This window comes from Octopus sinensis, linkage group LG6 (genome assembly GCF_006345805.1).
Source record: "Octopus sinensis linkage group LG6, ASM634580v1, whole genome shotgun sequence".
NCBI classification, from domain to species: domain Eukaryota; kingdom Metazoa; phylum Mollusca; class Cephalopoda; order Octopoda; family Octopodidae; genus Octopus; species Octopus sinensis.
The window spans coordinates 84518275-84544751 of NC_043002.1; the positions used below are offsets into that span (position 1 = coordinate 84518275).

At 36.9% G+C, this 26477-nt stretch overlaps 1 protein-coding gene across 3 annotated transcripts in view; it reads left to right on the top strand.

Annotated features, from left to right (window-relative positions):
- Positions 1-26477, top strand: part of LOC115212845 (kelch domain-containing protein 3) — a 112761-nt gene that overhangs the window by 27198 nt on the left and 59086 nt on the right. Inside the window, exon 1 of one of the 3 annotated variants that reach the window (XM_029781620.2) lies at positions 14754-14997. The exons of 1 other annotated variant lie outside the window; for it this stretch is intronic. The gene's annotated coding sequence lies outside the window, so the exon portion shown is untranslated. Of the gene's footprint in view, positions 1-14753; positions 14998-16064; positions 16221-26477 lie in introns of those variants that run through there. One more of the 3 variants, XM_036504117.1, reaches the window with a different exon arrangement.

Consider the following 26477-nt stretch of genomic DNA (forward strand, 5'->3'; position numbering starts at 1 on the left):
ATTAGTTTCCTCTCAACCTAAACACACCAAGCTCTCCATCCCCTATTCCCAATTCCTCTGTCTATGCAGGCTCTGCAGTGACAACCATGACTTTGAGACTCAGTCTCAACTCATGGCTTGCCACTTCATCCTACGAAGATATCCTATTACCACTATCTACACCATCCTTGCCAGAGCACGTTCTGTGGACCGTGAATCTGATCTCTCCCCCTGCACCTGCTCTGCCATCTCCCATTTTCTGTTACCTACCACCCTGTCTGTGTGTTTCCCTAAAACTTGAGAACTACACAACCAATTTCATTCAAATTTTACACATGCCTTACTTAGTGTTCATGTAGTGTCATAGGCCCCCAAAATTTTTAACTTCTTGCCTAGTGCGAGCCCACAGCAATATCATATCTTCTCCACTATTTCAGTATTACCTGTCAAAAGTGAAAGAATAACATCTCTCTATTGTAATGTCAGATACTTTCACTTTAATACTGAAACTATTAAAATGAAATTATTATCTCACATATATACAGGCATACATACATATAATATCTATCTATCTATCTATCTATCTATCTATCTATCTATCTATCTATCTATCTATCTATCTATCTATCTATCTATATATATATATATATATATACATATATATATATATATATATACATCTGCACATATGTATATATATATACATGTATATATATGCATGTATATGGATAGCTGTATATGTATACATGTATATGTATTATATATATATATATATATATAGATGTACATACACATATATACATGCATACATATATACACCCATACACACACATATATACATAGGTGCAGGTGTGACTGTGTGGTACTAAACTTGGTTCCAAATCACATGGTCCTGGGTTCAGTCTCACTATGTGATGACTTGGCATGTGTCTTCTGCTATAGCCTCAGACCAACCAAAGCCTTGTCAGTGGATTTTGTAGACAGAAACTGAAAGAAATCAATCGTATATATATATGTATATATGTAAGTGTATGTGTGTGTCTTTGTCTCTGTGTTTCTCCCTCATCACTGCTTCACCACTGCTGTTCGTTTATTTACATCTCCATAACTTACTAGTTTGACAAGAAGAAACTGATAAAACAAGTACCAGGCTTATCAAAATAAAGAAAAAAAGCACTAGGCAGTGTCTCATATTTTGCCCACTCAGTTGTATCTATCAATTTATCTTTTTGTGTGTGTGTATATTTATATAATACACACACACACACATATATATACATGCATGTATATGTGCATATTCATATCTATTATATAAAAGTCAATGTCTTTATGTGTGTTCGTGTGTCACTTATACATTCGAAAACTGCTGCACCGATCCTAATGAAATTTGGAACACAAAATCCAAGCCTAGAGAGAAGGGTAATGCTGTGTGTTTCATACAACTTCATGGACTAAAATTACTGAATGGATCCTTATGATATTTGGAACTTAGATTCAATACATAAGGGCATGTATAATGCAATATGTTTGGTTTGAATTTGAGATGGCTTAAAGGGGGCAGAAACCCCATGAAAATTCATAAATTTTCGATATTGATGAAATTTCAACCATGGGTAATTGACACACATCAGGAAGTATTCTCAAAGTTTCCACTTCACATGACGATTCTAAGACACCCTAATGGGAGCCTTAACTCCTACAAATTTTAGTCATTTCTTTTATGATCTAAAACTTGGTCAAAAGTGCTGAATAGATCTTTATGAAATTTGGAAATTATATTCTATGCATAAGGGCCATAACCCCCATGACAATTCATAAATTTTTGCTGTCGATGAAATTTTAATCATAGATATTAGACACAAATGAAGTAATATTTATAAAATTTCATCTTCTTAGAAGTTAGAAAGACCCCTTCATGGGGACTTAACACCCACAGTTTAGTCATTTTATCTAAGTAAAGATGAATACAGTTGTACCCGAGCATAAAAGATGAGCTTTATTTGTAATTCAATGGTACAACAACATAAGAGTTTACTTTGAGCTATACTTAGATTGTGATTTCTGCAATGTGGTGCATAAATTGTCAAATAAATGAGAGGCATCTTTGCCTCCACTGATTCAGTTGCAAAGTGTTGAATAAAGTTATTTGGTTGTAGATCTCCTTTCAGTCTTTTTATTATCACCCGGTCACACATAGTCCCCAGATGGTAACATTGATTTCAAGGCCTTCCCAGATGAGTGACTGATTATTCAAAGACATTTATAGATTGTAAATTTATTCCGTCCAGTTACCTATTGGTATAGTAGTCATTTGCAAACTCCAGAAGTGACACTTTCATTTCTCCTTAGCCCTCATGTCACACAGTTGTTAATGTTTATTTGAGTTTGGTCACGCCTTTGCAATTGCTATAGATCCTGTATGGTGAGGAATCCTACATTGGGAGTGGTAACAACTAGGGTAGGGTAGCTGACTGCTTATTTTGGTTTCCTGTAGCTTTGCTCTCTTTTACAAACCCAGTGAACATACATATATTTCCTATTTCAAAGAAATTCAATCAATAGATAACTCTCTCTCTTTTACTCTTTTACTTGTTTCAGTCATTTGACTGTGGCCATGCTGGAGCACCACCTTTAGTCGAGCAAATCAACCCCAGGACTTATTCTTTGTAAGCCTAATACTTATTCTATCGGTCTCTTTTGCCGAACTGCTAAGTTACGGGGACGTAAACACACCAGCATCAGTTGTCAAGCGATGTTGGGGGGACAAACACAGACACACAAACATACACACAGACACACACAAGTAAAAATACATACGCTCATATAAATATGCGCATAGTATAAATACACATACATAAGAATGTATGCATATGAATACATACATGCATGTGTGTGCGTGTGTGTATGTGTGTGTGTATATATATATATATATATATATTATATATATATATATATATATATATATATATATATATAATATATATATGTATATATATATATATATATATATATATATAGGAGCACTCCATCGGTTGCAACGATGAGGGTCCCAGCTGATACGATCAACGGAACAGCTTGCTCGTAATATATATATATATAATTTTTTATCTTTTGTGTTTTGTTTTACTTGTTTGTCATTTGACTGTGGTCATGCTGGGACACCACCTTAAAGGGTTTTAGTGGAACAAATTAACCCTAGGACTCATTATTGTTTGAAGCTTTATACTTATTCTATTGGTGTCTTTTTGCCAAGCCACTAAGTTATGGGGATGAAAAATATATATGCAATATGTTCCTTTCAGTTTTTGTCAACCAAATCCACTCACATGGCTTTGGTTCACCCAGAGCTATAGCAGAAGACACTTGCCCAAGATGCCACACAGTGGGACCGAATCCAGAACCATATGGCTGCGTAACAGAGAAGTTTGCTTCCCAAGTATGTTATCTCATGTTGTGCTCTAGTGTCGCACACTTTAGCAAGTGTTTTCTCCAAAAGCCCTGGACTAATTAAAACCTTCTGAGTTGATCTAGTAGATAGAAACTAAAAGCATCTCATGTGTGTATATATATATGTGTGTGTGCATGTGTGTACCCTGGCTTGACATCATGTGATGACTGTAAACAAGAATCACAATATAGATTTTAGAATTTTGCTCAAGGAAAAGAAAAAAAGCTTTGCACAGTTTTTTTGTTGTGTTTAGGGAGATTAATTTCTTTGCTTTGAATCTAGTTAAGGTATTTTCTGATTAGCTTGATGAAAGGGTAGGGCTCTTGGCCATTGCAGTATCTCCCAGACTGGTAAAACCAGTGCTGTTAATATACCTCTAACACTGTTACAAGTTGTTAACTGCAGGAAAGACATCTGCAGAGAAGGAATTCCAAAGAACTGACATTCTAGGAAGGAAGGACTAGGTATAGTGGTTATTGTTGGGTTCTGGAGGTGTGTAGTTTGGAGAGATGAGTGAGCCAAGAGCAAAGGTGACACAAGACCAGCTCCATTGTAGTCGTGGCCAATAAAACAAAGAGAGAGAAAGAGAGATGTCTATGTGTATATCAGCAGCAGCAGCAACAACAACAAAAACATCATCAGCAGCAGCAGCTCTGATGTGGGAACAGTCCTTTGTTGCAGAGATTCAATTACTATTGAGAGCTGCAGTAATTTTTGGCTCTTCAATTTGTTCTTAATATAGATGCTAATGGCTTAGTAGGGAATTTAGGGTATATTTTTACATGACTTAGTCAGAGGAAGAAGAACAATACCCAGTGCTGAACCACGTTAAGTTATGAGGATGTAAACAAACCAACTCTGGTTGTGAAGTGGTAGTGGACAGGCACAAACACAAAAACTTGGACACACGCACACACACACACACACACACAGAGGCTTCTTCCAATTTTCATCTATCAAATCTACTCATCAGGCTTTGGTTGGTTGGTTTGGGGCTATAATAAAAGATAGTTGCCCGAAGTCTCACATAGTGGGATTGAACCTGAAATTATGTGGTTGGGAAACAAACTTCTTACCATACAACCATGCTTGCCTCTCGTTTCTGTTGCTGCAGTGCATCTGCAGAAAAACTATCTGGGGAGTATTTTGATTATATGAGATATGTGTAAAATGATTCTTTGATGTGTAAAACAATTCTATCTTTGTGCTGTGGAAAGAGAGAAGGCTGCCAAATCATTTTATGAAATGAGTATAGGTTTGATTTGAGATATCTCATTTGCAAATGGATGATATTTGTGTCAATAATATCTAAAAGGAATCTGACGGTGAGCTGGCAGAATTGTTAGCATGCTGGGAAAAATGCAGGTCAACTTTGCCTTTCATCCTTTTGGGGGTCAATAAGATAAGTACCAGTTGAACACTTGGGTCTATGTTATCGACTTACCTCTACTCAGAAAATGCTGACCTTGTGCCAAAATTTGAAACCAGTATTTAAAAGGAATAAAGAATAGTGTCATCTGCATAGAAGTGTGTTGTTAGAAGTGATAGCAATTAGATTGTTAATGTATAGGGAGAAAGTGTAAAATAAAAAAAACACAACTGAACAGGCGTAGGCGTGGCTGTGTGGCAAGTAACTTGCTTACGAACCACATGGTTCTGGGTTCAGTCCCACTGCGTGGTACCTCAGGCAAGTGTCTTCTACTATAGCCTCGGGCCGACCAAAGCCTTGTGAGTGGATTTGGTAGACGGAAACTGAAAGAAGCCCGTCGTATATATGTATATGTGTGCGTGTGTATGTGTGTGTGTGTGTTTGTGTGTCTGTGTTTATGTCCCTGTAACTTAGCGGTTCGGCTAAAGAGACCGATAAAATAAGTACTAGGCATATAAAGAATAAGTCCTGGGGTCGATTTGCTCGACTAAAGGCAGTGCTCCACCATGGCCACAGTCAAATGACTGAAACAAGTAAAAGAGAGTTAAAAGAGAATATAATGTAGGCCTAATGTGCTGTCATTACATGTTGCAATTCTGTAGTCTCACAGAAAACTTTCAATCAAAGAGATGAGAGATGGGTGTACCTGGTCGAAAGTTTTGCTGATATTGAATGAAATAACATTGTTTTTGCGGAAGTACACATTTGTGAGAAACATCTGGTGGGTGATTTATGAAAGCAAGTTTTCACTAGATCAGGATTTACAGAAACTATTGGTGGTCATTGATTACAATTGTTTCCATAATATTTGAAAAGCTGGAAGTAAGGGTGAATGAACAAAAGCTATATGCATGGTGAGATTAGTGGAGGGAAGAAGAAAATGTTGTTGAGTGTGGACTTGGAAGCAAAGTGGGTAGAAGTATTCTGTAAAAATTAGTACTGATCCTCTTGGTAAGAAACCAGAACTGTTACAATTTGGGAAACCAGAGTGCTTGCAGGCTGTTTGATGCAATGTTTTTTCCAATAGTTTTGTTGTAAGTACTGCAGTAGAGGGTGTATGAATTCTCGGATCTTTTTGGTTTGAATGGCAGTTTTTAACATAATTTCTAGATAACTAAAAAATTTTAAACTTCGTATACTAGTAGAATGTGTTTATAAAACATCTTTTTCTCTTGGCTTTATTGAGAAAATTCTATGGTTTGTAAGATATTTGTTGTTTTTTTTCTTCAATTTCTGCAATTTCAACCAATCACTGACGTCTATTGAGGTAAAAAAACATTCTGTGCCGTATAAATATGTCCCTCGTTTAAGAAACAGATTGGGTTTATTTACATTTGTAAAGAAAAAAAGATACCCTTCCCCCCACCCCTAACCCTAACTAACCCCAACCCTAAAACAGATAGAAATGCAATAGATCGATACTAGGGTCATAATTATGGGTGACAATTTCATATGACACCGTTAGAAAAAACTGCCGGTCAAACCGAAAAGATGCGAATTCTCTGATCATCCTTTAGCATTTAAATTGGCCATATCCAGCCAATACAGCTCCCATGACTTTCGGAAACATTTTTTCACGCTCAGAGTTGCTGAAGCATGGAATAAACTGCCTGCGTCAGTTGTTGACTGCCATGACACTGCATCTTTTAAGGCCCTCATGCTTTCCAAAATCCGCCGAAACTTCACCTGATTATATATACACTTTAGATGAGTTGTAGTGCACCTGAGCACTGTACACAATTATTATTATTATTATTATTATTATTATTATTATTTTTAAAATATTGTTCCTGTTTTATGTTCAAACTGCCCAAATGCTGATTCTTACACCTACCCTACAATGTCAGTTTTAAAATAATCAAAACATCAAAATTGCCAAGCTACAAGATAATACATGATCAATTCAAAACAATGTGAATGAATAAACATTACATTTGAAAGAGCAATCTGAATGCTAATTGGCTAATAGTGGTTGCGGATGATTCCCCTAGGGTGTTGTAGGAAACTTTTCTTCACTTATACTGCTGCAGTGCAACTGTGTGGGGAAAACCACCTGGTGTATTTTGCTAATATAAAAGATCATCATCACCATCATCGTTTAGCGTCCGCTTTCCATGCTAGCATGGGTTGGACGGCTCAACTGGGGTCTGGGAAGCCAGAAGGCTGCACCAGGCCCAGTCTGATCTGGCAATGTTTCTACGGCTGGATGCCCTTCCTAACGCCAACCACTCTGTTAGTGTAGTGGGTGCTTTTTATGTGCCACCGGCACAGGTGCCAGATGAGGCTGGCAAACAGCCACAATTGGATGGTGCTTTTTACGTGTCACCGGCACGGGGGCCAGGCGAGGCTGGCAACGGCCACGAATGGATGGTGCTTTTTACGTGCCACCAGCACGAGGCCAGTCGGAACGGCACTGGCAATGGCCACATTCGGATGGTGCTTTTTACGTGCCACCGGCACGAGGCCAGTCGGGGCGGCGCTGGCAATGGCCATGTTCGGATGGTTCTCTTACGTGCCACCGGCACTGGTATCACAGCTGCAATTTACATTGATGTTGATTGATTTCGATTCTCACTTGCCTCAACAGGTCTTCACAAGTAGAGTTTTGTGTCCCAAGAAGGAAAGGTATGCATAAGTGGACTGGCTACATCCCATGTAGGAGCCACCACTTAAACCTGGGATGATGGTTTTTATCACCTAGTTAGCTGTCAGATTGTTCAGGGGTGGTGTGAGGTTAATTTGTTGCCAAAGGTCATCGTCATAAAACTAGTAGAGTCTCGGTCAGTCAGTTAGTTGAGTGTTTGAGCTTTTAGGTGGGGTGTTATGCAATAGGAACAGGTCGGGTGTATTGTTTTGATTAAGATGTAGTCAGGAGTGGCTGTGTGGTAAGTAGCTTGTTTACCAACCACATGGTTCCGAGTTCAGTCCCACTGCGTGGCAGCTTGGGGGAGTGTCTTCTACTATAGCCTTGGGCCGACCAAAGCCTTGTGAGTGGATTTGGTAGACGGAAACTGAAAGAAGCCCGTCGTATATATGTATATATATATATATGTGTATGTGTGTGTGTTTGTGTGTCTGTCCCCCTAGCATTGCTTAACAACTGATGCCGGTGTGTTTATGTCCCCATCACATAGCGGTTTGGCAAAAGAGACCGATAGAATAAGTACTGGGCTTACAAAGAATAAGACCCGGGGTCGAGTTGCTCGATTAAAGGTGGTGCTCCAGCATGGCTGCAGTCAAATGACTGAAACAAGTAAAAGAGTAAAAAGAGAGTAAAGAGAGAATCTGATTAGAGCAAAAACAGTAATGTCTATATTTGGAAATGGGGGGAAAAAGTCAAGGAGTGCTTGTGGATTGTTTTCCATGGTGGAGGAGATAAGATAGCAGAGGAAACCACAACTCATGAGTTTCCACAAATTAATACTTTTTGGATAACTTTTAAGTAATCCAACTTGATGTCAGTGGCTGTAAGTGGGGTTTTCATAATCCTGTACTTGTTATAGTATCAATTATGAGTAGAGAGAAGAAGATATTGGATTATGCAGTTTCCTGAGGTTATACCCTTAGTACTGAGTTTCTACTGAGAAATCTTTTTTATCTGTTACCTTTGATAAACAGTGATGCTCTGCAAGGGAAAAGTGAGGTTGGAATCATTGCATCAAGAGATTGTATTACTTTGATGTGGATGCTTACAGAAGAGTTAATTTTGCAAAAAAAAAGAAAAGACATACACAAGAATGCTTGGTGTGGGTATTAAACTGAACATTTGTCATAATACAAGTGAGGTTGCTCATTTCCTGTCTTCCATAAACATACCTGGCTATGAGAAAATATTACTTTACTTGGAAACAAGCGAGGGCTGGTGACAGGAAGGGCATCTGGAGGTAAAAAAATCTACTTCCACAAATTTCATTTTACCCGTGCATGCATGGAAAAGTGGCTACTAAACGATGCCGCTAATGATGACGATGACAACAAATATTATTATCATTAGCTAATGATCAATAAATATCCACAAACAATACTATTTTTTTTAAAACAGAGATTGGGGACCTTTTTAAATCAGAATTTTTTTTTTCCAGATCAGAGGATTAGATCAATGTCCGACCTTTAAGACCTGAAAGAGAGTTAGTTTTCCGTCAGGGTTTCCTTCCCTTAGGCAGTTGCAATACTACTCATGCTTATGAACTCCATCTGCCTAGGATTTGAAATCAGATTTTCATTTTCTCAGGCCTCCCAGCCTAGTTTGTGGTCATAACCTCATTACTGAGGTTATGTCCACTGTACCTCATGTGCTGAGAGGAAGGACATCCTCGTTAACATGATTTGGAGGTATGACTATGGCATTCCACTCCTACCTTGGGGTGCAAGGAATACCCTAAACCAGGAGTTCTTAACAGGGTTATCTTTTTAATACCAGGGGTAAATTACAAATGCAGAAGAACACATGGGAGACAGGCACATCTGTGCTAATAAAAATAATGGATTTTTAATTGTATGCAATTTATATTCAATTACTGTTTTGATGTAAAGTCTGAAACTGTTTTCTCATGCTCCAGATCAAACCCTGAACTGGTAGTCTTGTGATCAATTGCTTTCCAGTCGTCACCATCCAGACAAGAGTGGGCAGTTTCAAATTTAAATTTGAATAAAATTTTGCATGTGACTGAGGAATTCCTCTCACTGATGCTTTTTAAAAAGGATATAAATAATAATAATAATAATATTATTATAATATTAATAATAATATTGTGGTCGTATACTGTCAACTCAATGTGACAGTCCCATGAGGGAATTACACCACCGCCATTTAGCCCTAGGAAACATCGACATCTCCTGTCGGCTTTGACACATTTTCTGTGTCCTTATATTTGCAAAGGGGAGGCAATCACCCCGCAAGCCGGGACAAGGCACCTGAAGACATATGTTTCTGAGTGTATTGCTCATCGTCAGTTCAGGGTAGCCTGCCTCGCTCGCTGAGAAAAGGATATTTAACAATCCTTATTAATACTTCCTCATAAAACATCCCTGCATGCACACATACATACATATACTAGAGTCATAATGTGATTCTAATATGTGTAGTAATTATATAATATATAAGCTAATTTGATGATAATGATGATAAAGAACACCCACACCACTACTCTACCACTATCATCACTGTCACTGCCATCACCATCACTGTTATGTCAATAGCGTTGTTGTTATTGAGATTAAGGGAAATTATAATATTTGTTTCTCCAAGCAGACATTATTCAGTCTGGCTCATGCTTTTGTCATTGTAATAACAATATAATATAATAACAATGTGAATTATAGCTCGTTTCAATAACAACTATTATTAATGACAACAATATACATTCAAAACAATTGTAAATACAGAAATATTACGGTAATTACTGCATGATTACATTGGTAAGTAGAAGCACCAACAGATGTTCATATACATATATATAGTTCCATCAATAATGGAGGTGAACCTGATCTGACCTACTGCACTGCTGTGATGTTTTAGTTAGTTAAAATCTGTCTCAAGCCTAGAGGCTCAAGGTGTTGTACAGTGGGATTGAACCTGAAAGCAGGCAGATATTACAATTTAAACTTCTTAACTACATAGCCATGCCTGTATCCAAATACTGTAGTCCTTCCTCATGAAATTTCTCCATGGTCTAAAATTTCAGGAATTTTTTTTTTGTCGTAGGGCTACCTGCTGTGCTTGAGGAGACCTACTGAGTCAAGTACATCAACATCAAAATAAAAATCAAATGGAAATTGTAGTTGTGATACCTGTGCCGGTGGCACGTAAAAAGCACCATCTGAATGTGGCCGATGCCAGCGCTGCTTTGACTGGCTTCCGTGCCGGTGGTATGTAAAAAGCATCAACCAATCATGGCTGCTGCCAGCCTTGCCTGGCACTGTGCCAGTGGCATGTAAAAAGCCTCCACTACACTCACGGAGTGGTTGGCATTAGGAAGGGCATCCAGCTGTAGAAACACTGCCAGGTCAGACTGGAGCCTGGTGCAGCCTTCATGGCTTACCAGACTCCGGTCGAACCGTCCAACCCATGCTAGCATGGAAAATGGACATTAAACGATGATGATCATTTTGTTTGAAATGAAGGGTAATGCTCATATCCATTTACAAGGCCTCTGACTTTGGTGGCAGGGAGGCATCCTCTAACTCGAGACATGACCTGAATACATGCAACGGAACAGACTCCGACAAAGATACCCAAGAGCCAGGTGATGGTGTTAAACTGGGTGATGAGTAAATCTACCATGTAGTTCAAACAGTGACCACCCTAATAAATGTCTTCTACTATAGCGCTGGGTTGACCAAGGCTTTGTGAGTGGATTTGGTAGACAGAAGCTGAAACCCATTGAACCGACTGTTGTTATCGCTAGGCCTAACTCATCGTAAAGTCAATACCACCATGACCAATATCCAATCTACAGTGGAGAAGGCTAGCCACTGGATTTGGTTAAAAAGAGATGATGAGCGATGGCTAGAAGGATATTGAGCTTTATTTGATAACCAGCTGATCTAGCAAGCGAGGCCTCATATCAGTGTGTGCATTGATGCCGTCGAGAGGTAGGCCCCGAAACAGCGCGTATTCTCTCCTGATGACCCCATACACTTGCTGGCTTCCTGTATGTGGATTTTTTGACTGGTAGCACTTGCATGTGCAAGTTGTTTGCAAGACGTGTGTGTGTGTGTGTGCGTGTACGTGTGTGTGTGTGTGTGATTGCATGTATTACATCATGTAATAGTTGTAAAATGGTTGTCACTGCCATATAAGCAGTATCATTCATTTCCAATATTCTGCAAGAACATGGGGAAATGTAAACTAGCTTTGAAATAGGTGAGGGTTGGCAACAAGAAGGGCATCCAGCCATGGAAAATTTGCTTCAACAAACTCTATCTGACCCATGCAAGCATGGAAAAGTGGACGTTGAAATGATGATGATGACGACAAAGTATTTTCAGTACCTGAAGAAAAGGGCCAGTCTTTGGGAAGCAGTACTAGCTATGTTAATGTTGTGCTTTCACCAGGACAGATCCTTAGAACCTTTGTAAGGACTCTGATTGCTTGCTGCTCTTATTTAAGGTGAGTGTTATGTGATGTTTTCATGATGAATAGCATTTGTCATTTCTTGCTATTGAAAGAACAATATTGGCATATCCCATTTGCCCGAAAGCCATTGGCACATTCCATTTGCCTGAGGGCTATTGGTGTATCTGATGGACATTGCCTGAGGGTTGCTACAAAGATATTGGTATATGTATGCAAGAAAGATGACAGAGTAGGTTTTGGAAAGATAAAGCAATTTAATGATGTATACTTGGTAAAAAAAAAAGTTATGACTTCAATGTAGAGGATATCCGAAAACCAAAGAAAACTTTGGAAGGCAGCGTAGTCTTAGAATTTGAGAAAAGATCCACTCCCTGACTTAAAGACCTCATTTCCCTTCTCACTTATTGCAGCTTCAACTAAGAGAAAATAAATAGTTTTAAAACATTTAATAAAGCATTTATGTAAAGCCCTAAAAGCCTACAAAACTGAAGTAAAAAATTTAGTAATGTTGTTCTTAAGTCACCCAAAATATAACTGAACCCTAGTTATTATTTATCACATGACTGTTGACGTCACAATTTCTTAGGCCTCCTTTAATAGTCTGACTTTTTGTAGAGTCTTATTTCTTGTTCTTTTGCTCCAGATCAAACTCTGAACTGGTAGTCTTGTGATCAATTGCTTTCCAGTCGTCACCATCCAGACTTTTTTAAAAATACATCTAAGACTTCATTATCCTATGCTTCCTTTCCCTTTCAAAGATAGTTGGGTATGATTTGAGTGAATTTAGCTGTTATTTTTTGCATGTCAACCGACAGCTCACTTTAAAGGATTTTGATACCCTTCGTATATAAAATATTGGTTTATTAAGCAAATAAGATAATATTCCCAAGCCTTTCGAAATGTTTGCGAATATTATCGTTCAATTTAACATTAACTTTCAGTTTCTAAAAAGTCAATAGTATAATGTCGGTGTGTTAAGTTATGTCTGTTTGTGCCCCACAAGTAGAATCTAAAGGATATATACATAACGCAAAGTCAACGTAGTTTTGGGAATATAGATTCAAGTCTCGAAAACAGAAAACGCACACAAACCCTCGAACATTTTGATTTGTATTGAAAGAAAAAAATTCTGAGGATGTAACTGAAAAGTTTTTTTGCTATATATTTAATTTTAGGTCAAGAATTACTTACATTCACTTATTTAAAGTCAGAAACAAAATAATATTCTATCATTACTAATAAAAATCGGCATTATTTATTTTAGTGAGAATTTCTTGTGTATCAGCTGACATTATTAGCACTTAATAGACAAATATAAGTTGGAACGAAAATGTACACAATCAGCTATTGCTCTCGTGATCTCTAAAAAGTTAGGCAATCACGTTGGAATAGAGCTATGACTATCAATATTTTTATTTTTTGAGGGAGAATTAGAGCAAAAACAATTTCATATTAAACTGAAGGATTAGTCAATACTTTTTGCTGAGTATAAAAGCCTAGAATTTCTTTCTCAGAACTTTTGGCAGTCTAGAAATCTCTTCGTGTTTTCCCTCATATCAATTATCTACAACCGATTATAATATAACATTAAGTAAATTAACATCAATTAGTCGTATGAGGTTTTTGAAAGTTCAATCAGTTTCGTCGTGCACCGTATTTCGACCCAGTGTAACTCAAACGAAGTTCGTCTTTGCACTTTAAGCACCCACAGAAAACAAATTCGGTCTCATCACAATACAGTTGGATCCAGAGTTAGGTGTTATGATGTTGCAATCATTAAAATAGAACCTTGTCGGTTTTTTTTTCCTTTTTTTTTTTTTTCTAAACTAGTTTAAATCTATTGTCCAAGACAGCGCTAATTAGAGACATTGCCAGAAACTGAAATCTATATTATATGATATTAATTAATTTCATCCTGATGGACACTAAACAACACCTAAGTATCTAGTCATTGAATATTTGATCATTAACATGTTAGTTGCTCGAGTCCTTAGCTACCAATATATCTTAGTGGTAAATATAGTTGTATATATGTCACAGTGAATTTACCAATATATAATATATCAAGGAAAACAACCTTCTGCATTTAGCGATGGTACTGTACTATTTTTTAACAAATATATTATTATCAAGGGATCAGCCGTGATCGAAGGTCATATACACGAGCTGGAGTTTCTATGTGGTCGATCGACCGGTTGAAGAAATAGCAGCCAAATCTCATTCCTATCACATTCTCCTGACTTACGAAAAGAGCACATTAGAAGGTATGTTCCGGTTTGGACTGTGTCTGAATTAATAACTGAAGCCCTTTTGTATTCGGCTTGCTTAATTAGCGACATATCTCGGGCTAAACAACTGATTGCACTCTGGATCTCCTTTTATTGTGATGATTTCCACTAAAACTTTGTTTCTACCGCTAGTGCTGGGGTAGTGTATCTAGAAATTTTGTCGTTCAGCAGTATATTAAAATAAAGTTAAAGCTGATTGGAGATTATACAGAAGTGGGTTTTTTTTTAGTAAAGAATGAGAAGCACTCCAGCTGTAGACTGACAGTCGAAGCACTGAAGCAGTAAGGTGGCAGTAATAATGCTAGAGCAGTAGGGTTGCAGTAGAAGCACAGGAGCAGTAGAGTTACAGTAGATGCACTTGAGCAGTAGAGTTACAGTAGATGCACTTGAGCAGTAGGGAGATTGTAGAAGCACGAGAAGCAGTAAGGCTGACAGTAGTAACATTAAAGCAGTAGAATGACAGTAGAAGCACAACAATGAGTCTGCAGTAGAAGTTGGTGATAGTAGAACTGCTACAGTAGGAACACCAGCAGCCAGGGTAGTAGTGAGAGTAGTCGTGTTAGTTGTGGTAGTAACAGTTGTGTTGCTAGTCCGGCTATCACGGCTCATTCTGACATTGATCCAGTAAAGGGAGAGGAGAGGGCGGCCTTCTCTCTCATGTAATAAAATAAGAACAACGGCAGATATTTAACTTTTTACCTCTGCATCAAGCACTTTGAAGTGATGTTAGCTGTCGTGTGACATTGTCAAGCGTGGCAATGTTGCAGATTCTCAGGTAAGAAACTGAAAAAAAGCTCTATTTATTACACACCTGCTAAATGTCGGTGAATATATTTAATCATATGTCTTGATAGATAGTATACACTGTTTAATGTAAGTCGATACTAAATGCCCCAGCACTACTGCTGTACTTATTTAACATTGACGATACAAGAGCGATGGAACGTATTAGTTTAACGTTTACCAACTCCCGAATATATATATATATATATATATATATATATATATATATATATATATATATTATATATATATATATATATATATATATATATATATATATTAGGAACGAAAGAAACCGTGCTCGATAATTATATATATATATATATATATATATATATATATATATATATATATATATACACACACTATGCTAGTGACACCTAAGCAAATGTAAAATGTAAATAGCAACTGTAGTAGTAATAAAGAAACTATTTGCTTGGGTTCTTTCTTTATAGCCCTCATCGCTTTCGTGTCTCCTTTTAGGCTTTCTGTTCATTTTTACCCACCACCTTTACCTTATTAAATATATTACTCCTGATTTAAAAAGAGAGAGAGAGAGTGTGTATTTGTGTAACAGAATAAAATGTCTCCCTTGCCTCATAACCGTATAATCGTTATTTCAAGAAAACAAAAATACAAAATACTGGAAAGGGAATGGTTGCTGTTGGTAAAAGTGACAAGAAGCAGTCGGCTTAATAAATTTCCATAAATCAAACTAATTAACTTCTAAACAACAATAACAAGGAGAACAATGACGAAAAGATGCAATTAAGTTTTCGTTTGTTCGTTTATTTTTTGTTGTTCTGTTAATTTTTTAAACACCAATCTGTATCAAAAACGGAATTGACTTACTCTTTTTTAATTTATTTCATGTAATCTTGGTGCTAACTTGAACTTTATTATTTGTATATTTACGTTGCTGTTAGCGCCGCAACTCTTTAATTTGACAGATGAAAACTTGTTCTTTGTCACTCCTTCCCCCACCATACTTTATACATTTCTGTTTCTATGTCATTTTATTTCGTGGACGACATTAGTAATTAAGCACTTTACTCGTCGCTACGATTTAAGAATAAATAAATGCAATATTTGCGCAAGAGTCTTGTCTTCAAAAGAAAATTAGCTTGATCGCTGAAAGTCTGCAAATCCGCAAAGCAAAACTATTTCGCTTTTAATGAGTATATAAACTTTGGAGGACTTCGTTGGATATTCGAGGTAAATAAGCTTCTCTCTCTCTCTAGAGCTCACACACACATACACACAAACACACTCTTTATACTCGTATGCTTACAAACATATGCACGTATATGAACATATAATATATATGTCATGAAGTGGTTTAAACGATATTTAGAAGCAAAAATGTATTTTCGTTCCTCTCGTCTTACATTTGTGTTTGTTTCTCCTGTTTAATTATGTAATTAGAGAGAGAAAGAGAAAGACAGACAGACAGACTGATCCTTGTTCTCGTTTTGGATATCATTTTCCAAACATGATGGAAGCTAATGTGTGTACATGTATAGTCAGCATAAGATTAGCTTTTTCAGACGGGTTGTCGAGTTGTTTCTACGAAGTATCAGACTTGATAATTTTATTTCTTTGTATACATATGGCTTCATCACCTCCGTCAACCACCATCACAATCATTTCTCTTATTCCCGCAGTGTCGGCTGATGGGAAAGTCCCACACTAGTCTTCTCTCTTGTTCATCACTATCCCTATCATCACCATTCTTTCTAGCATACTGTCACGAATATGTTGGACAAAAACAACACACACACACCCCATAGACATTGATATTTACAGATTTGTACAAACGCAAAAATGTACAAGTGTATATGTGCATATATATTTTTGCATGAATATATACATACACACACACACACACACACACACACACATATATATATAAATGTGTGTGTGTGCAGTGTATTAAATACGCGTGCATATACATATACAGGTAGCATGCATATGTGTGTGTGTATATATATATATACATTTATGTACGTGTTTTCAAACTTTCATAGTGTTCTTGTTCTGCTCTTTACAAAGTCAGTCTATCTGGTTGCTAATAGGTACTATAGAGAGGCCCAGTTCATGGTTGTAAGTCGTTCAAACATTTTAGATGACCATTTTTTTCATATTGCAGTGCTGAGGTTAATTAACCCTTTTGTTAAAACACACTGCCTTTGTTTCAATTTAATTTTGAAAATAGTGAACAATTTGCTAAAAATAACTTTGCCATTATTAAAATGGTGTTTGAAACAGATTAATATGAAATTTTAATGGAAAATGTTAATTCAGATAACTTTAAGTAAGAAAAAAATAAAATATCCCAGAGAATGTAGGCTGTATGAAGTTGATTTCTTCTGGACACATTGGAGGAAGATAAGTCTTTAGTGGCACCTCATAGGTATGTGACATTATTATTACAACCATGAGTGTCTTTAAATTTGTGTGTGTGTGAATAATATATATATGGGTGAGTGGACAAATGAATGAAAGAGGCACTCAACACATGTAGTAGGAATAGCATATATTATTTCAAATAGTTTGATTTAACCCTATGCAATTTAAAGTTTCTGTAATAACCCTACGAAACTTTGAGCCACATGGGGTCAAATCAAACTGTTTTGAATATAATATCAATAACACACACACACAACCATATATATAAAAAAAACCCCAATGTATTGTCTTTAAAACAGTTTGCTAGTTGAAAATCTGCAAAACACAATTACACACACACACACAGATGTATGTAGAAACTAGTTTTTTTGGTGCATTAGTAAAAGTATCACAATTACTGCTTACTGGTAATGTTTGAAGCATAACTCTGTTATTAAAATCTTGCATAGGTCAACATGACCTTTTATCCATCAAATATGAATGAAATAAATAGTAGCTAAAGTATAAAAGTATATTAGCTTATAGATGTGAAAAGTTTGATTTAATATTTTGATTATCATTATTAATCTAGCAGTTCCTACTACAAAAGTTTCTAGAGAAACACACTTGCAATAGGTTAACATCTGACCAAGATGGGAGAAGCTTTTCAATCCCTGTTTAATGCCATAGAAACTGAGAAATCCTCCATGAGATTCAAATTACCAGTGTAAAAGAAATTCATTTCACAACTATATAATTCCTGATTCAATCTCATTGCACAGTACCTTTAGGAAGTATCTTCTACTGCATCCTCAGATTGACCCATGCATTGTGAGTGGAATCTGGGAGATAGAAACTGCAGAAGCCTATCATGTGTGTGTGTATGTATACTGGTGCATCGCATCAGGTTGCATCTCTTTTCATGTAAAAGTAAATAATAATCAATTAAATAAGTACCCATCTGCAATAAATACTGGAGTCAATTATGATTTAATAAAATCCCTTGAAGGCATTGCTCCAGAATGACCACACTCCAATGACTGAAACCAGTAACAAAGTAATCTTTATTTTTCTAGCTTCCTTTATCATTTGCTTATGAAGGCATATCATTTGGTTTAAGTCTGAAAGACTGATATTGTCTTTCTAAGGGCAATGTAGTTGGCAGAATAACTAGAATGGTGAATAAAATGCCATTACAGTTAGTTACATCCCTTCATGTTCCCAATGTGGTTAATAAAATAGACTTGGTCAAGTACTCAGGGTCATGTGAATTGACTAAATATCTTGCAAAATGTCTCACCTTGTGCCACTATTAGAAATCATTACTGTCTTTATATAATTTCATGGTCATCTTCTGTGGATGGTTCTTTTGGTGAATTGTAATGTTATATTTATTGCAGATAGTATACCAATGTAAGAATCCTCCCTTATTGTAATATTTGTGAAAAAACTATTTTGATCAGATAGCTAACTAACCAGGCATTACATTCTATTGCGAAAGGATTGGAAGTGCCAGGGAAAAGTATACAAACCTACATCATGCGATTTTATTCAGCCTGTCTTCCTCTTTCAGAACTGTTGTAATAACCATTCTCCTTTGCGACTCTGAGCCATTAATTACTTACTGTTACCAATTTATGATTCCTTGAGTGCTTCCACTAGCACTACCTCCACTATATCTACAGCTGTAATTTTGTAACTGATACACTGAAATCTTAAACTGGTGAAAGTTACCAGCATTGAGACCATGCTGTTAAAGTTACTGTTGTACTAGGCACAGTAAGTTGCCAGGATGGAGGATCATTGCTTGCCAAAGATTTTGTGGTATGGCAAACCAACACTGGACAGAAAGACACCAAAGAAAAAGAGAAAGATTCTCTGAAGATATTCTTTGGCACCTGTCAGATTGCCCATTGTCAGTGTTCTAACATAATCTTCAATTATGAGGCTTGGCAATACACCTTTCATCAGTCTTTCTCTTCTTTCAAGAACATATGCAAGGCTGGCTCTGAGGGCCAAAGGAGATTGTGGAAGAACTGTAATACATCAATACAAAACCCAAAATTTTCCATGCAGCTGATGCAATCAGGTCTAGCAGTCCCATATTAGCCTTGTTGGCCATCAGTGAACCTGCAGTCAACATGGACAGTGCTCTTCACAAATCTTTGTTTGCAAAACCAGACTATGTTGATGATGATAATTTGGATGAACTTGATGAATTTTAATGACTAGTTTAGATTCTTGAGACTGGTTTGTATTGCATCATTAGTGACTGTGAAGAATACTTTGTTGAGTAAAGTAGAAGATAAATTTTTGCTCCTCTAAGCCACATTGTGGATCAGTGTATTTGTCTTTGGTGTATGTTGCATTTGATGTTCTCTGGTGTTGATGGTAAGAAAAGAGAAAGTGGATTTGGTAGCAACTACTCTAAGTCTTCAAAATGAAGCCAGGTTTCTAGGTGATTGGAGTAGGGTTGAAGTAATGCAGCAATATTTAGAGAAAGGAAAGAGAATGTGAGTGATATCTGCATATGAGGCTGTCTGTATGCTTTGTGACAGTCTGGAAAGGTCATGTGTGTATAGGTTGAACAGAATGGGTGAGAGAATGGAACCCTGTAGTACTCCATTCAGGAAATTGCAGATACTGGAAGTGTTCTTGATCACTGTATAAGCTTGATAGACTGACTGGGATTTTGCTAACCAGGCATTTGTGTTTTGTAATTTATTTATAAGTAGATAGCAAGGAATAGAGTTGGAAGCTTTGTTACTATCAATGGTAATTAGTATGGTATGGAGGCTTTTTAAAGATGTTAAAGCCATCATATATTTTCTGTATCAGATTTGTGAGGAATGAGGTTGTGATTGTATGTAGTTACTTGAACCTGTATTATGTTTTGGAGAGATGGATATGTTAGTGATGTCAAGGATAAGTCTTTCTAGTTTTTTTTTGTGGGTGTATATAATAGGGTGCGGGATACTGAGTCTGATGCTATTTCAGTTGGGTTTTTGTTGACCTTTAGAATTGCTATAATTTTGTCCAACTTCCAGAATCTTTGAATCTTAGAGAATTGAGCAGTTCTACAAAACTACAGAACTGAATAGTTTTACTGAGTTAATAGTTCTAGATGTGAGCCAGTACAGAAACTCCTTCAGGTATAGATGTTTTAACTCCTTAGAATTTCATATATCTTTGAGGGTTTTGAGTTTTAGTTGCCCCTATTGCATTTGGGGATGATTGTTGGAAGGAAGTAGACAAACTCACAGAGTAGGTGGCAGTTGGTATTTTCATTTTGTGTTCCTGTCTCTTTTTGTATGGTTTTTGGTGGCTGATATTCAAGAAATTTCTGTTATGTGCATTTATTTGGGATTATAGTGTTGATATATTGGGGTTGTTATTGTGATAAGGAGTGTGATTTGACCCTTGTTGTTGGTGCTTTTAATTACCACCCACTCCCCTCTCTTCATGTGCCATGTGATCTTGAACTTCTGTGTCAAAGCATGAAGAATATGACTTACTGCAGGAAAGCTACAGCATTAGCTTCCCACTTCCTTGTGTCTGTTTATTTACAGTTTATTCTGCTAATCTCCTGCTCTTTGGAACTTATTATTGAGGCATAGGGCCTATTTAACCTTTCAGCAGGTTAACTGGTTTACATGACATCAAGGTAAGTTCACACACAGATGAGCCTGCATGACACATGCATATCAGCCAACCTTCCTTTGAGTTATGCATATCTTCTGCTATCTGACCCTTAACAGGATAGTGGTGACTAAAGTGTAACTCCATATTCCCCAAAACTGAACTCCCAAGCTGGAGCCTCATCAACAGGTATGTTTCAATAAAGGCTCAGGACATTTGTTCTACATAATGTTTTACCATGCAGTTTTGTGGCTTGTTAGATACAAATGTTTGTTAATTTTGTGTTTTTCTATAGTTTATTTTGGTTTCTTATTTCTTTGTTTACAAGTTTCCTACTGAGTTTGTTCCAGTTGTCTTGTTTTAGTGTTTGAGTTGTCTTTGAATTTTATGAAGTTGGCTATTTCTGGCATGTAATTGAGTTACATTGTAGTATATATTTTGGAGTGTATCTCTAGTTAATTTGTTCAAAGAATGTACTGTAGTGTGTATATTTGTTGAGTTCTGAAAAGATTGTTTCTGTTTTTTCATAGAACCTTCACAATGTTGATATGAGCAGTCATATCAACATTCATAGATATTAGTGAGTGTAGTGAATCTGTTAAGGTTTTAGGTATATATTTGTGGTTTTGACAGGCCCTGATGCCTTTGAATTCTTAGATTTCCTATTGATTTTTGGGTGTCTGATGGAAGGAAGAGGTTAGTATTATGGTTGTTGTTTAGTCCCAGGTTAAGCTCTAATTCAACAAGCCCAAGATCAAAAGTTTTCCAGCTTTAACCACCCTAGCTTTTGTAAGATGTTGTTTTGATATATTGGTGGATTGGTAAAATTGTTTGTGATGGTTAAAATGCCTTGTAATATTTAGTTACAAACCTTAATATTCTGAGTTAAAATCCCACCGAGGCCAACCTCTCTTCTTTTTTTTATCCTTTTGGGGTTAATAAAATACAGATATAAGTTAATTACTGTTATTCATTTTATTGATGGATTTTGGTACTCAAAAAAAAAAAAAAACGTCTGCTGCTGAGAATTCATATAAATTTTAGTACTGCTTGCACTATAAGGTTGTTGCTCCAAAGCTGTAATATTCTTGCGAGGATCAATGATGCTCAGTATTATTAGCTTTGAAATTTTGTAATTAATAGCATATGTGGCATATATGCCATTACGCCAAATGCAAGTTGACAGAAAAGGAGGAAAGAAGTCTGATCAGCTAGGAAGTAAGCTTCATATCCAGTATTTTATCTCTACACTTCATCTAACACTTTATGAATATTATGTAGAGGAGACAGTGTTAGTTGATTGTTGTGTTAGGGAATATAGTTGTTTAATTTTATAATTCCAGGTAGACGTTTTTAGTTTGAAAAATATTGTAAATCATGGTTAAGGTAAAAATAAATGGCGGGAGCTTTTATATGAGGGCAATAACTGAAATGGTCAATAAATCAAAGCTAGGTGAGGAAGTGTTGTTTAGTGAGAGGATTTATTTATGCTGAGGTGAAGTTGGTGACAAAACAAAGATGTTGAGCCTTCATAGGTGAGTGTTTCTAAGAAAGCAAAGCTGAAGAGGAAGGGAAAAATTGAATAATGTTTAAGAGACCAGAACTGCAGCTTCATTTGGGAAGGATTGGGAGTGGTCTTTGGCATTGAACTGAATACAGCATCTTTTGTATAGTTTCAAAAGCAAAAATAAGGACATTCTTAACTTGAAACAACAGAGTATCTAGCTTTGCTTCACAAAGATCAGCAGAACTTGCTGGTCATACCTACAACCCTGGCCAGAAACTACTCTCCCTTGGAGATCCCCTCTCTTTCACATGTCTGTTCCCATTGATGTCTTGACAAAGAAAGAGGCTGTTCAAATGTCCTGCTTCTTGATGTGACATCATTTCTCTTTGCTTCTGGTCCTGACATCTCCGTTCACTCACCCACATTTAGTATTTTTCAAATGATTTTTTTTTGATCATGATTAATGATGGTTGGTCTTGGGGTAGAAACCAAATTATCTTGGAAAGTTCTAATATTGCATTTCTTGGTGGATCATGTCATTAGAAGGTAGGCTAATGGAGATGGATATATTCCTTGAAGTTATTTCTATGTTTCACTATCTTTTCAGTTGGTAAGCATATTAGTTGGTTGCCAAGGCAAAAAATGGTAAAAAGCTGACTAATTCTTAATGAATAAAAAATTTGAGATGCAAATAATGCTTCACTATATCTGATTGTATTTGTTACTGCAATAAATTTATTGCCAGTGGAACCAATGAGAAACTTAGTTTAATATTTTTGAGCCTTTTAACAATTTTCTAAGGTTTTGATATTTAGTTGTGTTGGTACAAGTGATTCAATATATTTGTTAGTCTTTATCCTTTTGAGAGCCTTGGTGTTTTTATGTATAGCTGTGTTGTTACATATTGTAGCTTGTGAATGGTTTCATTTTTTAATTTTCTTACAAGGAAGGATATTTATTTACGGAGTAGAGGAAACAGGCCAATACAACATTGTACTTATTTTTTGTGTGGATTGTAGTTTCTGGTTTTATTGAGCTATTTTGAAAGAATGTTTGCCTGCTGTTGAGAGCTATAATGTCAAGTTTGATATAGTGTGGCCACAGTTGTGTATATTAAATGACCTGCCATTATTAAGTACATTTATGATGAGTATTGCATTATTGTAAATTGTGTTAATGATGTAAATTCAACATTATATGAGTTAGTGATGTGTGGGTGTTTGTTTGGTGTTTCTTAATGATGGGTGCATTAGTGTAATGGGTTTTAAAACACATGCAACACTGATATTGTAATTAACTGTAATGATTGAATTGTTATTCTGTATTGGTATTGTTGTAATGTCATAACAGCAATTGTTCAAACACTAGATATATCCAGCTTTTCTGCTTCAGCCATCTGTTATATGGGCTGTTTGACATAAGACTTATAGTTTGCAAGTTGAGATTTTGTCACTTAAGTGATAGTTAAGTTAATGAAATAATATATAGGAGCTTAGATGTCAGCTTCTATGTATGCCCCTTTTGGTATTGTTGCTGTAGAAATTCAGTACTTGTTGGCTTGAGGTGAGAAGACATTTGAGCAAAGTGATTCCAGCCATGGCCATCCGTTCTTTATATTAGACAGTATATCTAGGATTACATCATCCCATGTGTCCTCCTTTTAAGACAGCAGGGTATAAATGTAGGGTAATTTGGTTGCTATTTCTAGCAGATCTGGTAACCAGATGAAAGGCTGTGGATGTTGCTGATGAGCTCTGCTTCAGATTGACAATAGCTGATCAAATGCTGAGGAGTAACACATTAGGGCTGCACTTCTGAAACGTCATTCTTTAGTCTGGTCTTGGTATATGCTGTACTTTCAAGCATGGTTAGCAGAGTGGAATGCAGTGTGCTTTATTGCTTAGTTGGAGGATGAGGAGGGGCAAAGGCAGTAACCTTTGCAGGTTATCTTAAACTGGTAAGGTTGTTGTTCTGCACTCTTCCAGAGTACATCTAGAAGTTTGTCCAATGTGACCTTAGTCTTTAAGATGGTAGGATAAGGTTTGAGGGAGATTTGGCTCAAGGTGTTATTGTCGTTTAGAACTGGGTGAGTTCTGACAGAGAAGACTTATGATCAAAGGCTTTGTAGCTGAGATTCTCTCCTTTTGAATGTATAATGTGTATAGGACTACATTATTTAGAGTATATATGTCTCCCTTTTCTAAGACAGAAGGATAGTGTGTAAATGATTTAAGAGGAAAACTAGGTGTAAGAGGCACCAAGGGTTGTGTGCAAGAGAGAAGACTGCGCTGGTTTGGTCATGTGATGTGTATCGATGAAGACAGCTGTGTAAAAAAGTGCTGAGCTCCAATTGTGGAGGGTACTTGTGGAAGGGGTAAACCCAGGATGGTGTGTGTGAGATGAAGAGGTGAGAAAGGATCTTCAGACACTGGGCCTCTGAGGAAATGACAAGGGACCTGGAGTTGTGGTGATTTGCTGTACTTGGGAAGATGTGCCAAGCTAAGTAAAATCATGGTCATCCGTACATATGGGCTTGTCCTTTACAGGTGTTGGTGCCACATAAAATGCACTCATGCTGGTGCTACATGCATGCACACATGCTGGTGGCATGTAAAAAGCACTCACCACACTCTGTAAAGTGGTTGGCATTAGGAAGGGCATCCAGCCATAGAAACCATAGAGTTTGGCCAGCTCCTGTCAAACCTATTTCTTTACTACCCACAAGGGGCTAAACACAGAGGGAACAAACAAGGACAGACAAACGGATTAACTTGATTATATCAACCCCAGTGCGTAACTGGTACTTAATTTATCGACCCCAAAAGGATGAAAGGCAAAGTTGACCTCGGCGGAATTTGAACTCAGAACGTAGCGGCAGACGAAATACCGCTAGGCATTTCGCCAAGCGTGCTAACATTTCTGCCAGCTCCTGTCAAACCGTCCAACCCATGCCAGCATGGAAACACAGACAATAAATGATGAGGATGATGATAGGATATGATCATTAGAGAGTTTTGACTTTTATTTCTAGCTGGCACTTCTTCTTTGACTTGTGGCTAGAGGTAATGTTTAGCACCAGGCAACCCCTGATCCAGTAGTCATACAGCATGCAGATAATTAGCTCATGGCTCTATCTTTCTAGCTGTACCTTGCTTGTGTAGCTGAGAACATTGCTGTACACTCTGAATTGCAGTGTTGAATTGTATGAGTGCAGTGTGACACTTTTGACTCAGTCTATTCCCATATATCTGAAGATTTTGGTGTTAGTTATATCAGAAGTGGACAGGGTGGGCTTAGGGTTACTTTGTACTCATTGTTTGAGGTGTGCATCCTAGCGCAGTGTTTTGGACTGATAAGACACTTGATATGGCTGCTATTTCTGAGTGCATGTTTTATTTTTATGGGTGTCTGAATTGAATGAGAGAGATAGTGTTTTGAGGAGGCTGTTGTTGTAGTGTCCTGCAGTGTTATATATGTGGCTGGGTGTTAGAGGTGGTTTTCTCATGTAGTCACATGGGCTGAGAGTTGAAGCTTGCTGCAGCAAGAAATTGTATGCCTCACATATTCAGATGTTTTTTTTTCATACTTTGTACTTTTATATTGTAATATAGGTTTGTTTACACAGTGTAATGCTTTGTGTACTTTCTGATTTCTTGTAAAGAGAAAGAAAAGTTTAACAGTCCAGCGAAGGCTACCATAGTCAATAATAGATCTAAAGTGTTGTTTGCATTCTATTAGTGGTGTTTTTTGCTGTTGGTTAAATGTGGTATCTGTGACTACTCTATGTTATTGCATCATTTGCTTTCCTTACAAGGTCTTCTATGTGTGTTAGGAATATTGTGGAGGTATTGTTTGAATGTTCTCATAGTTGTCTGTCTGTATGTGCATGTGGATTATGTTTAATTTTTGATTGTGATGGTTGCTTGTATCTGGTAGTC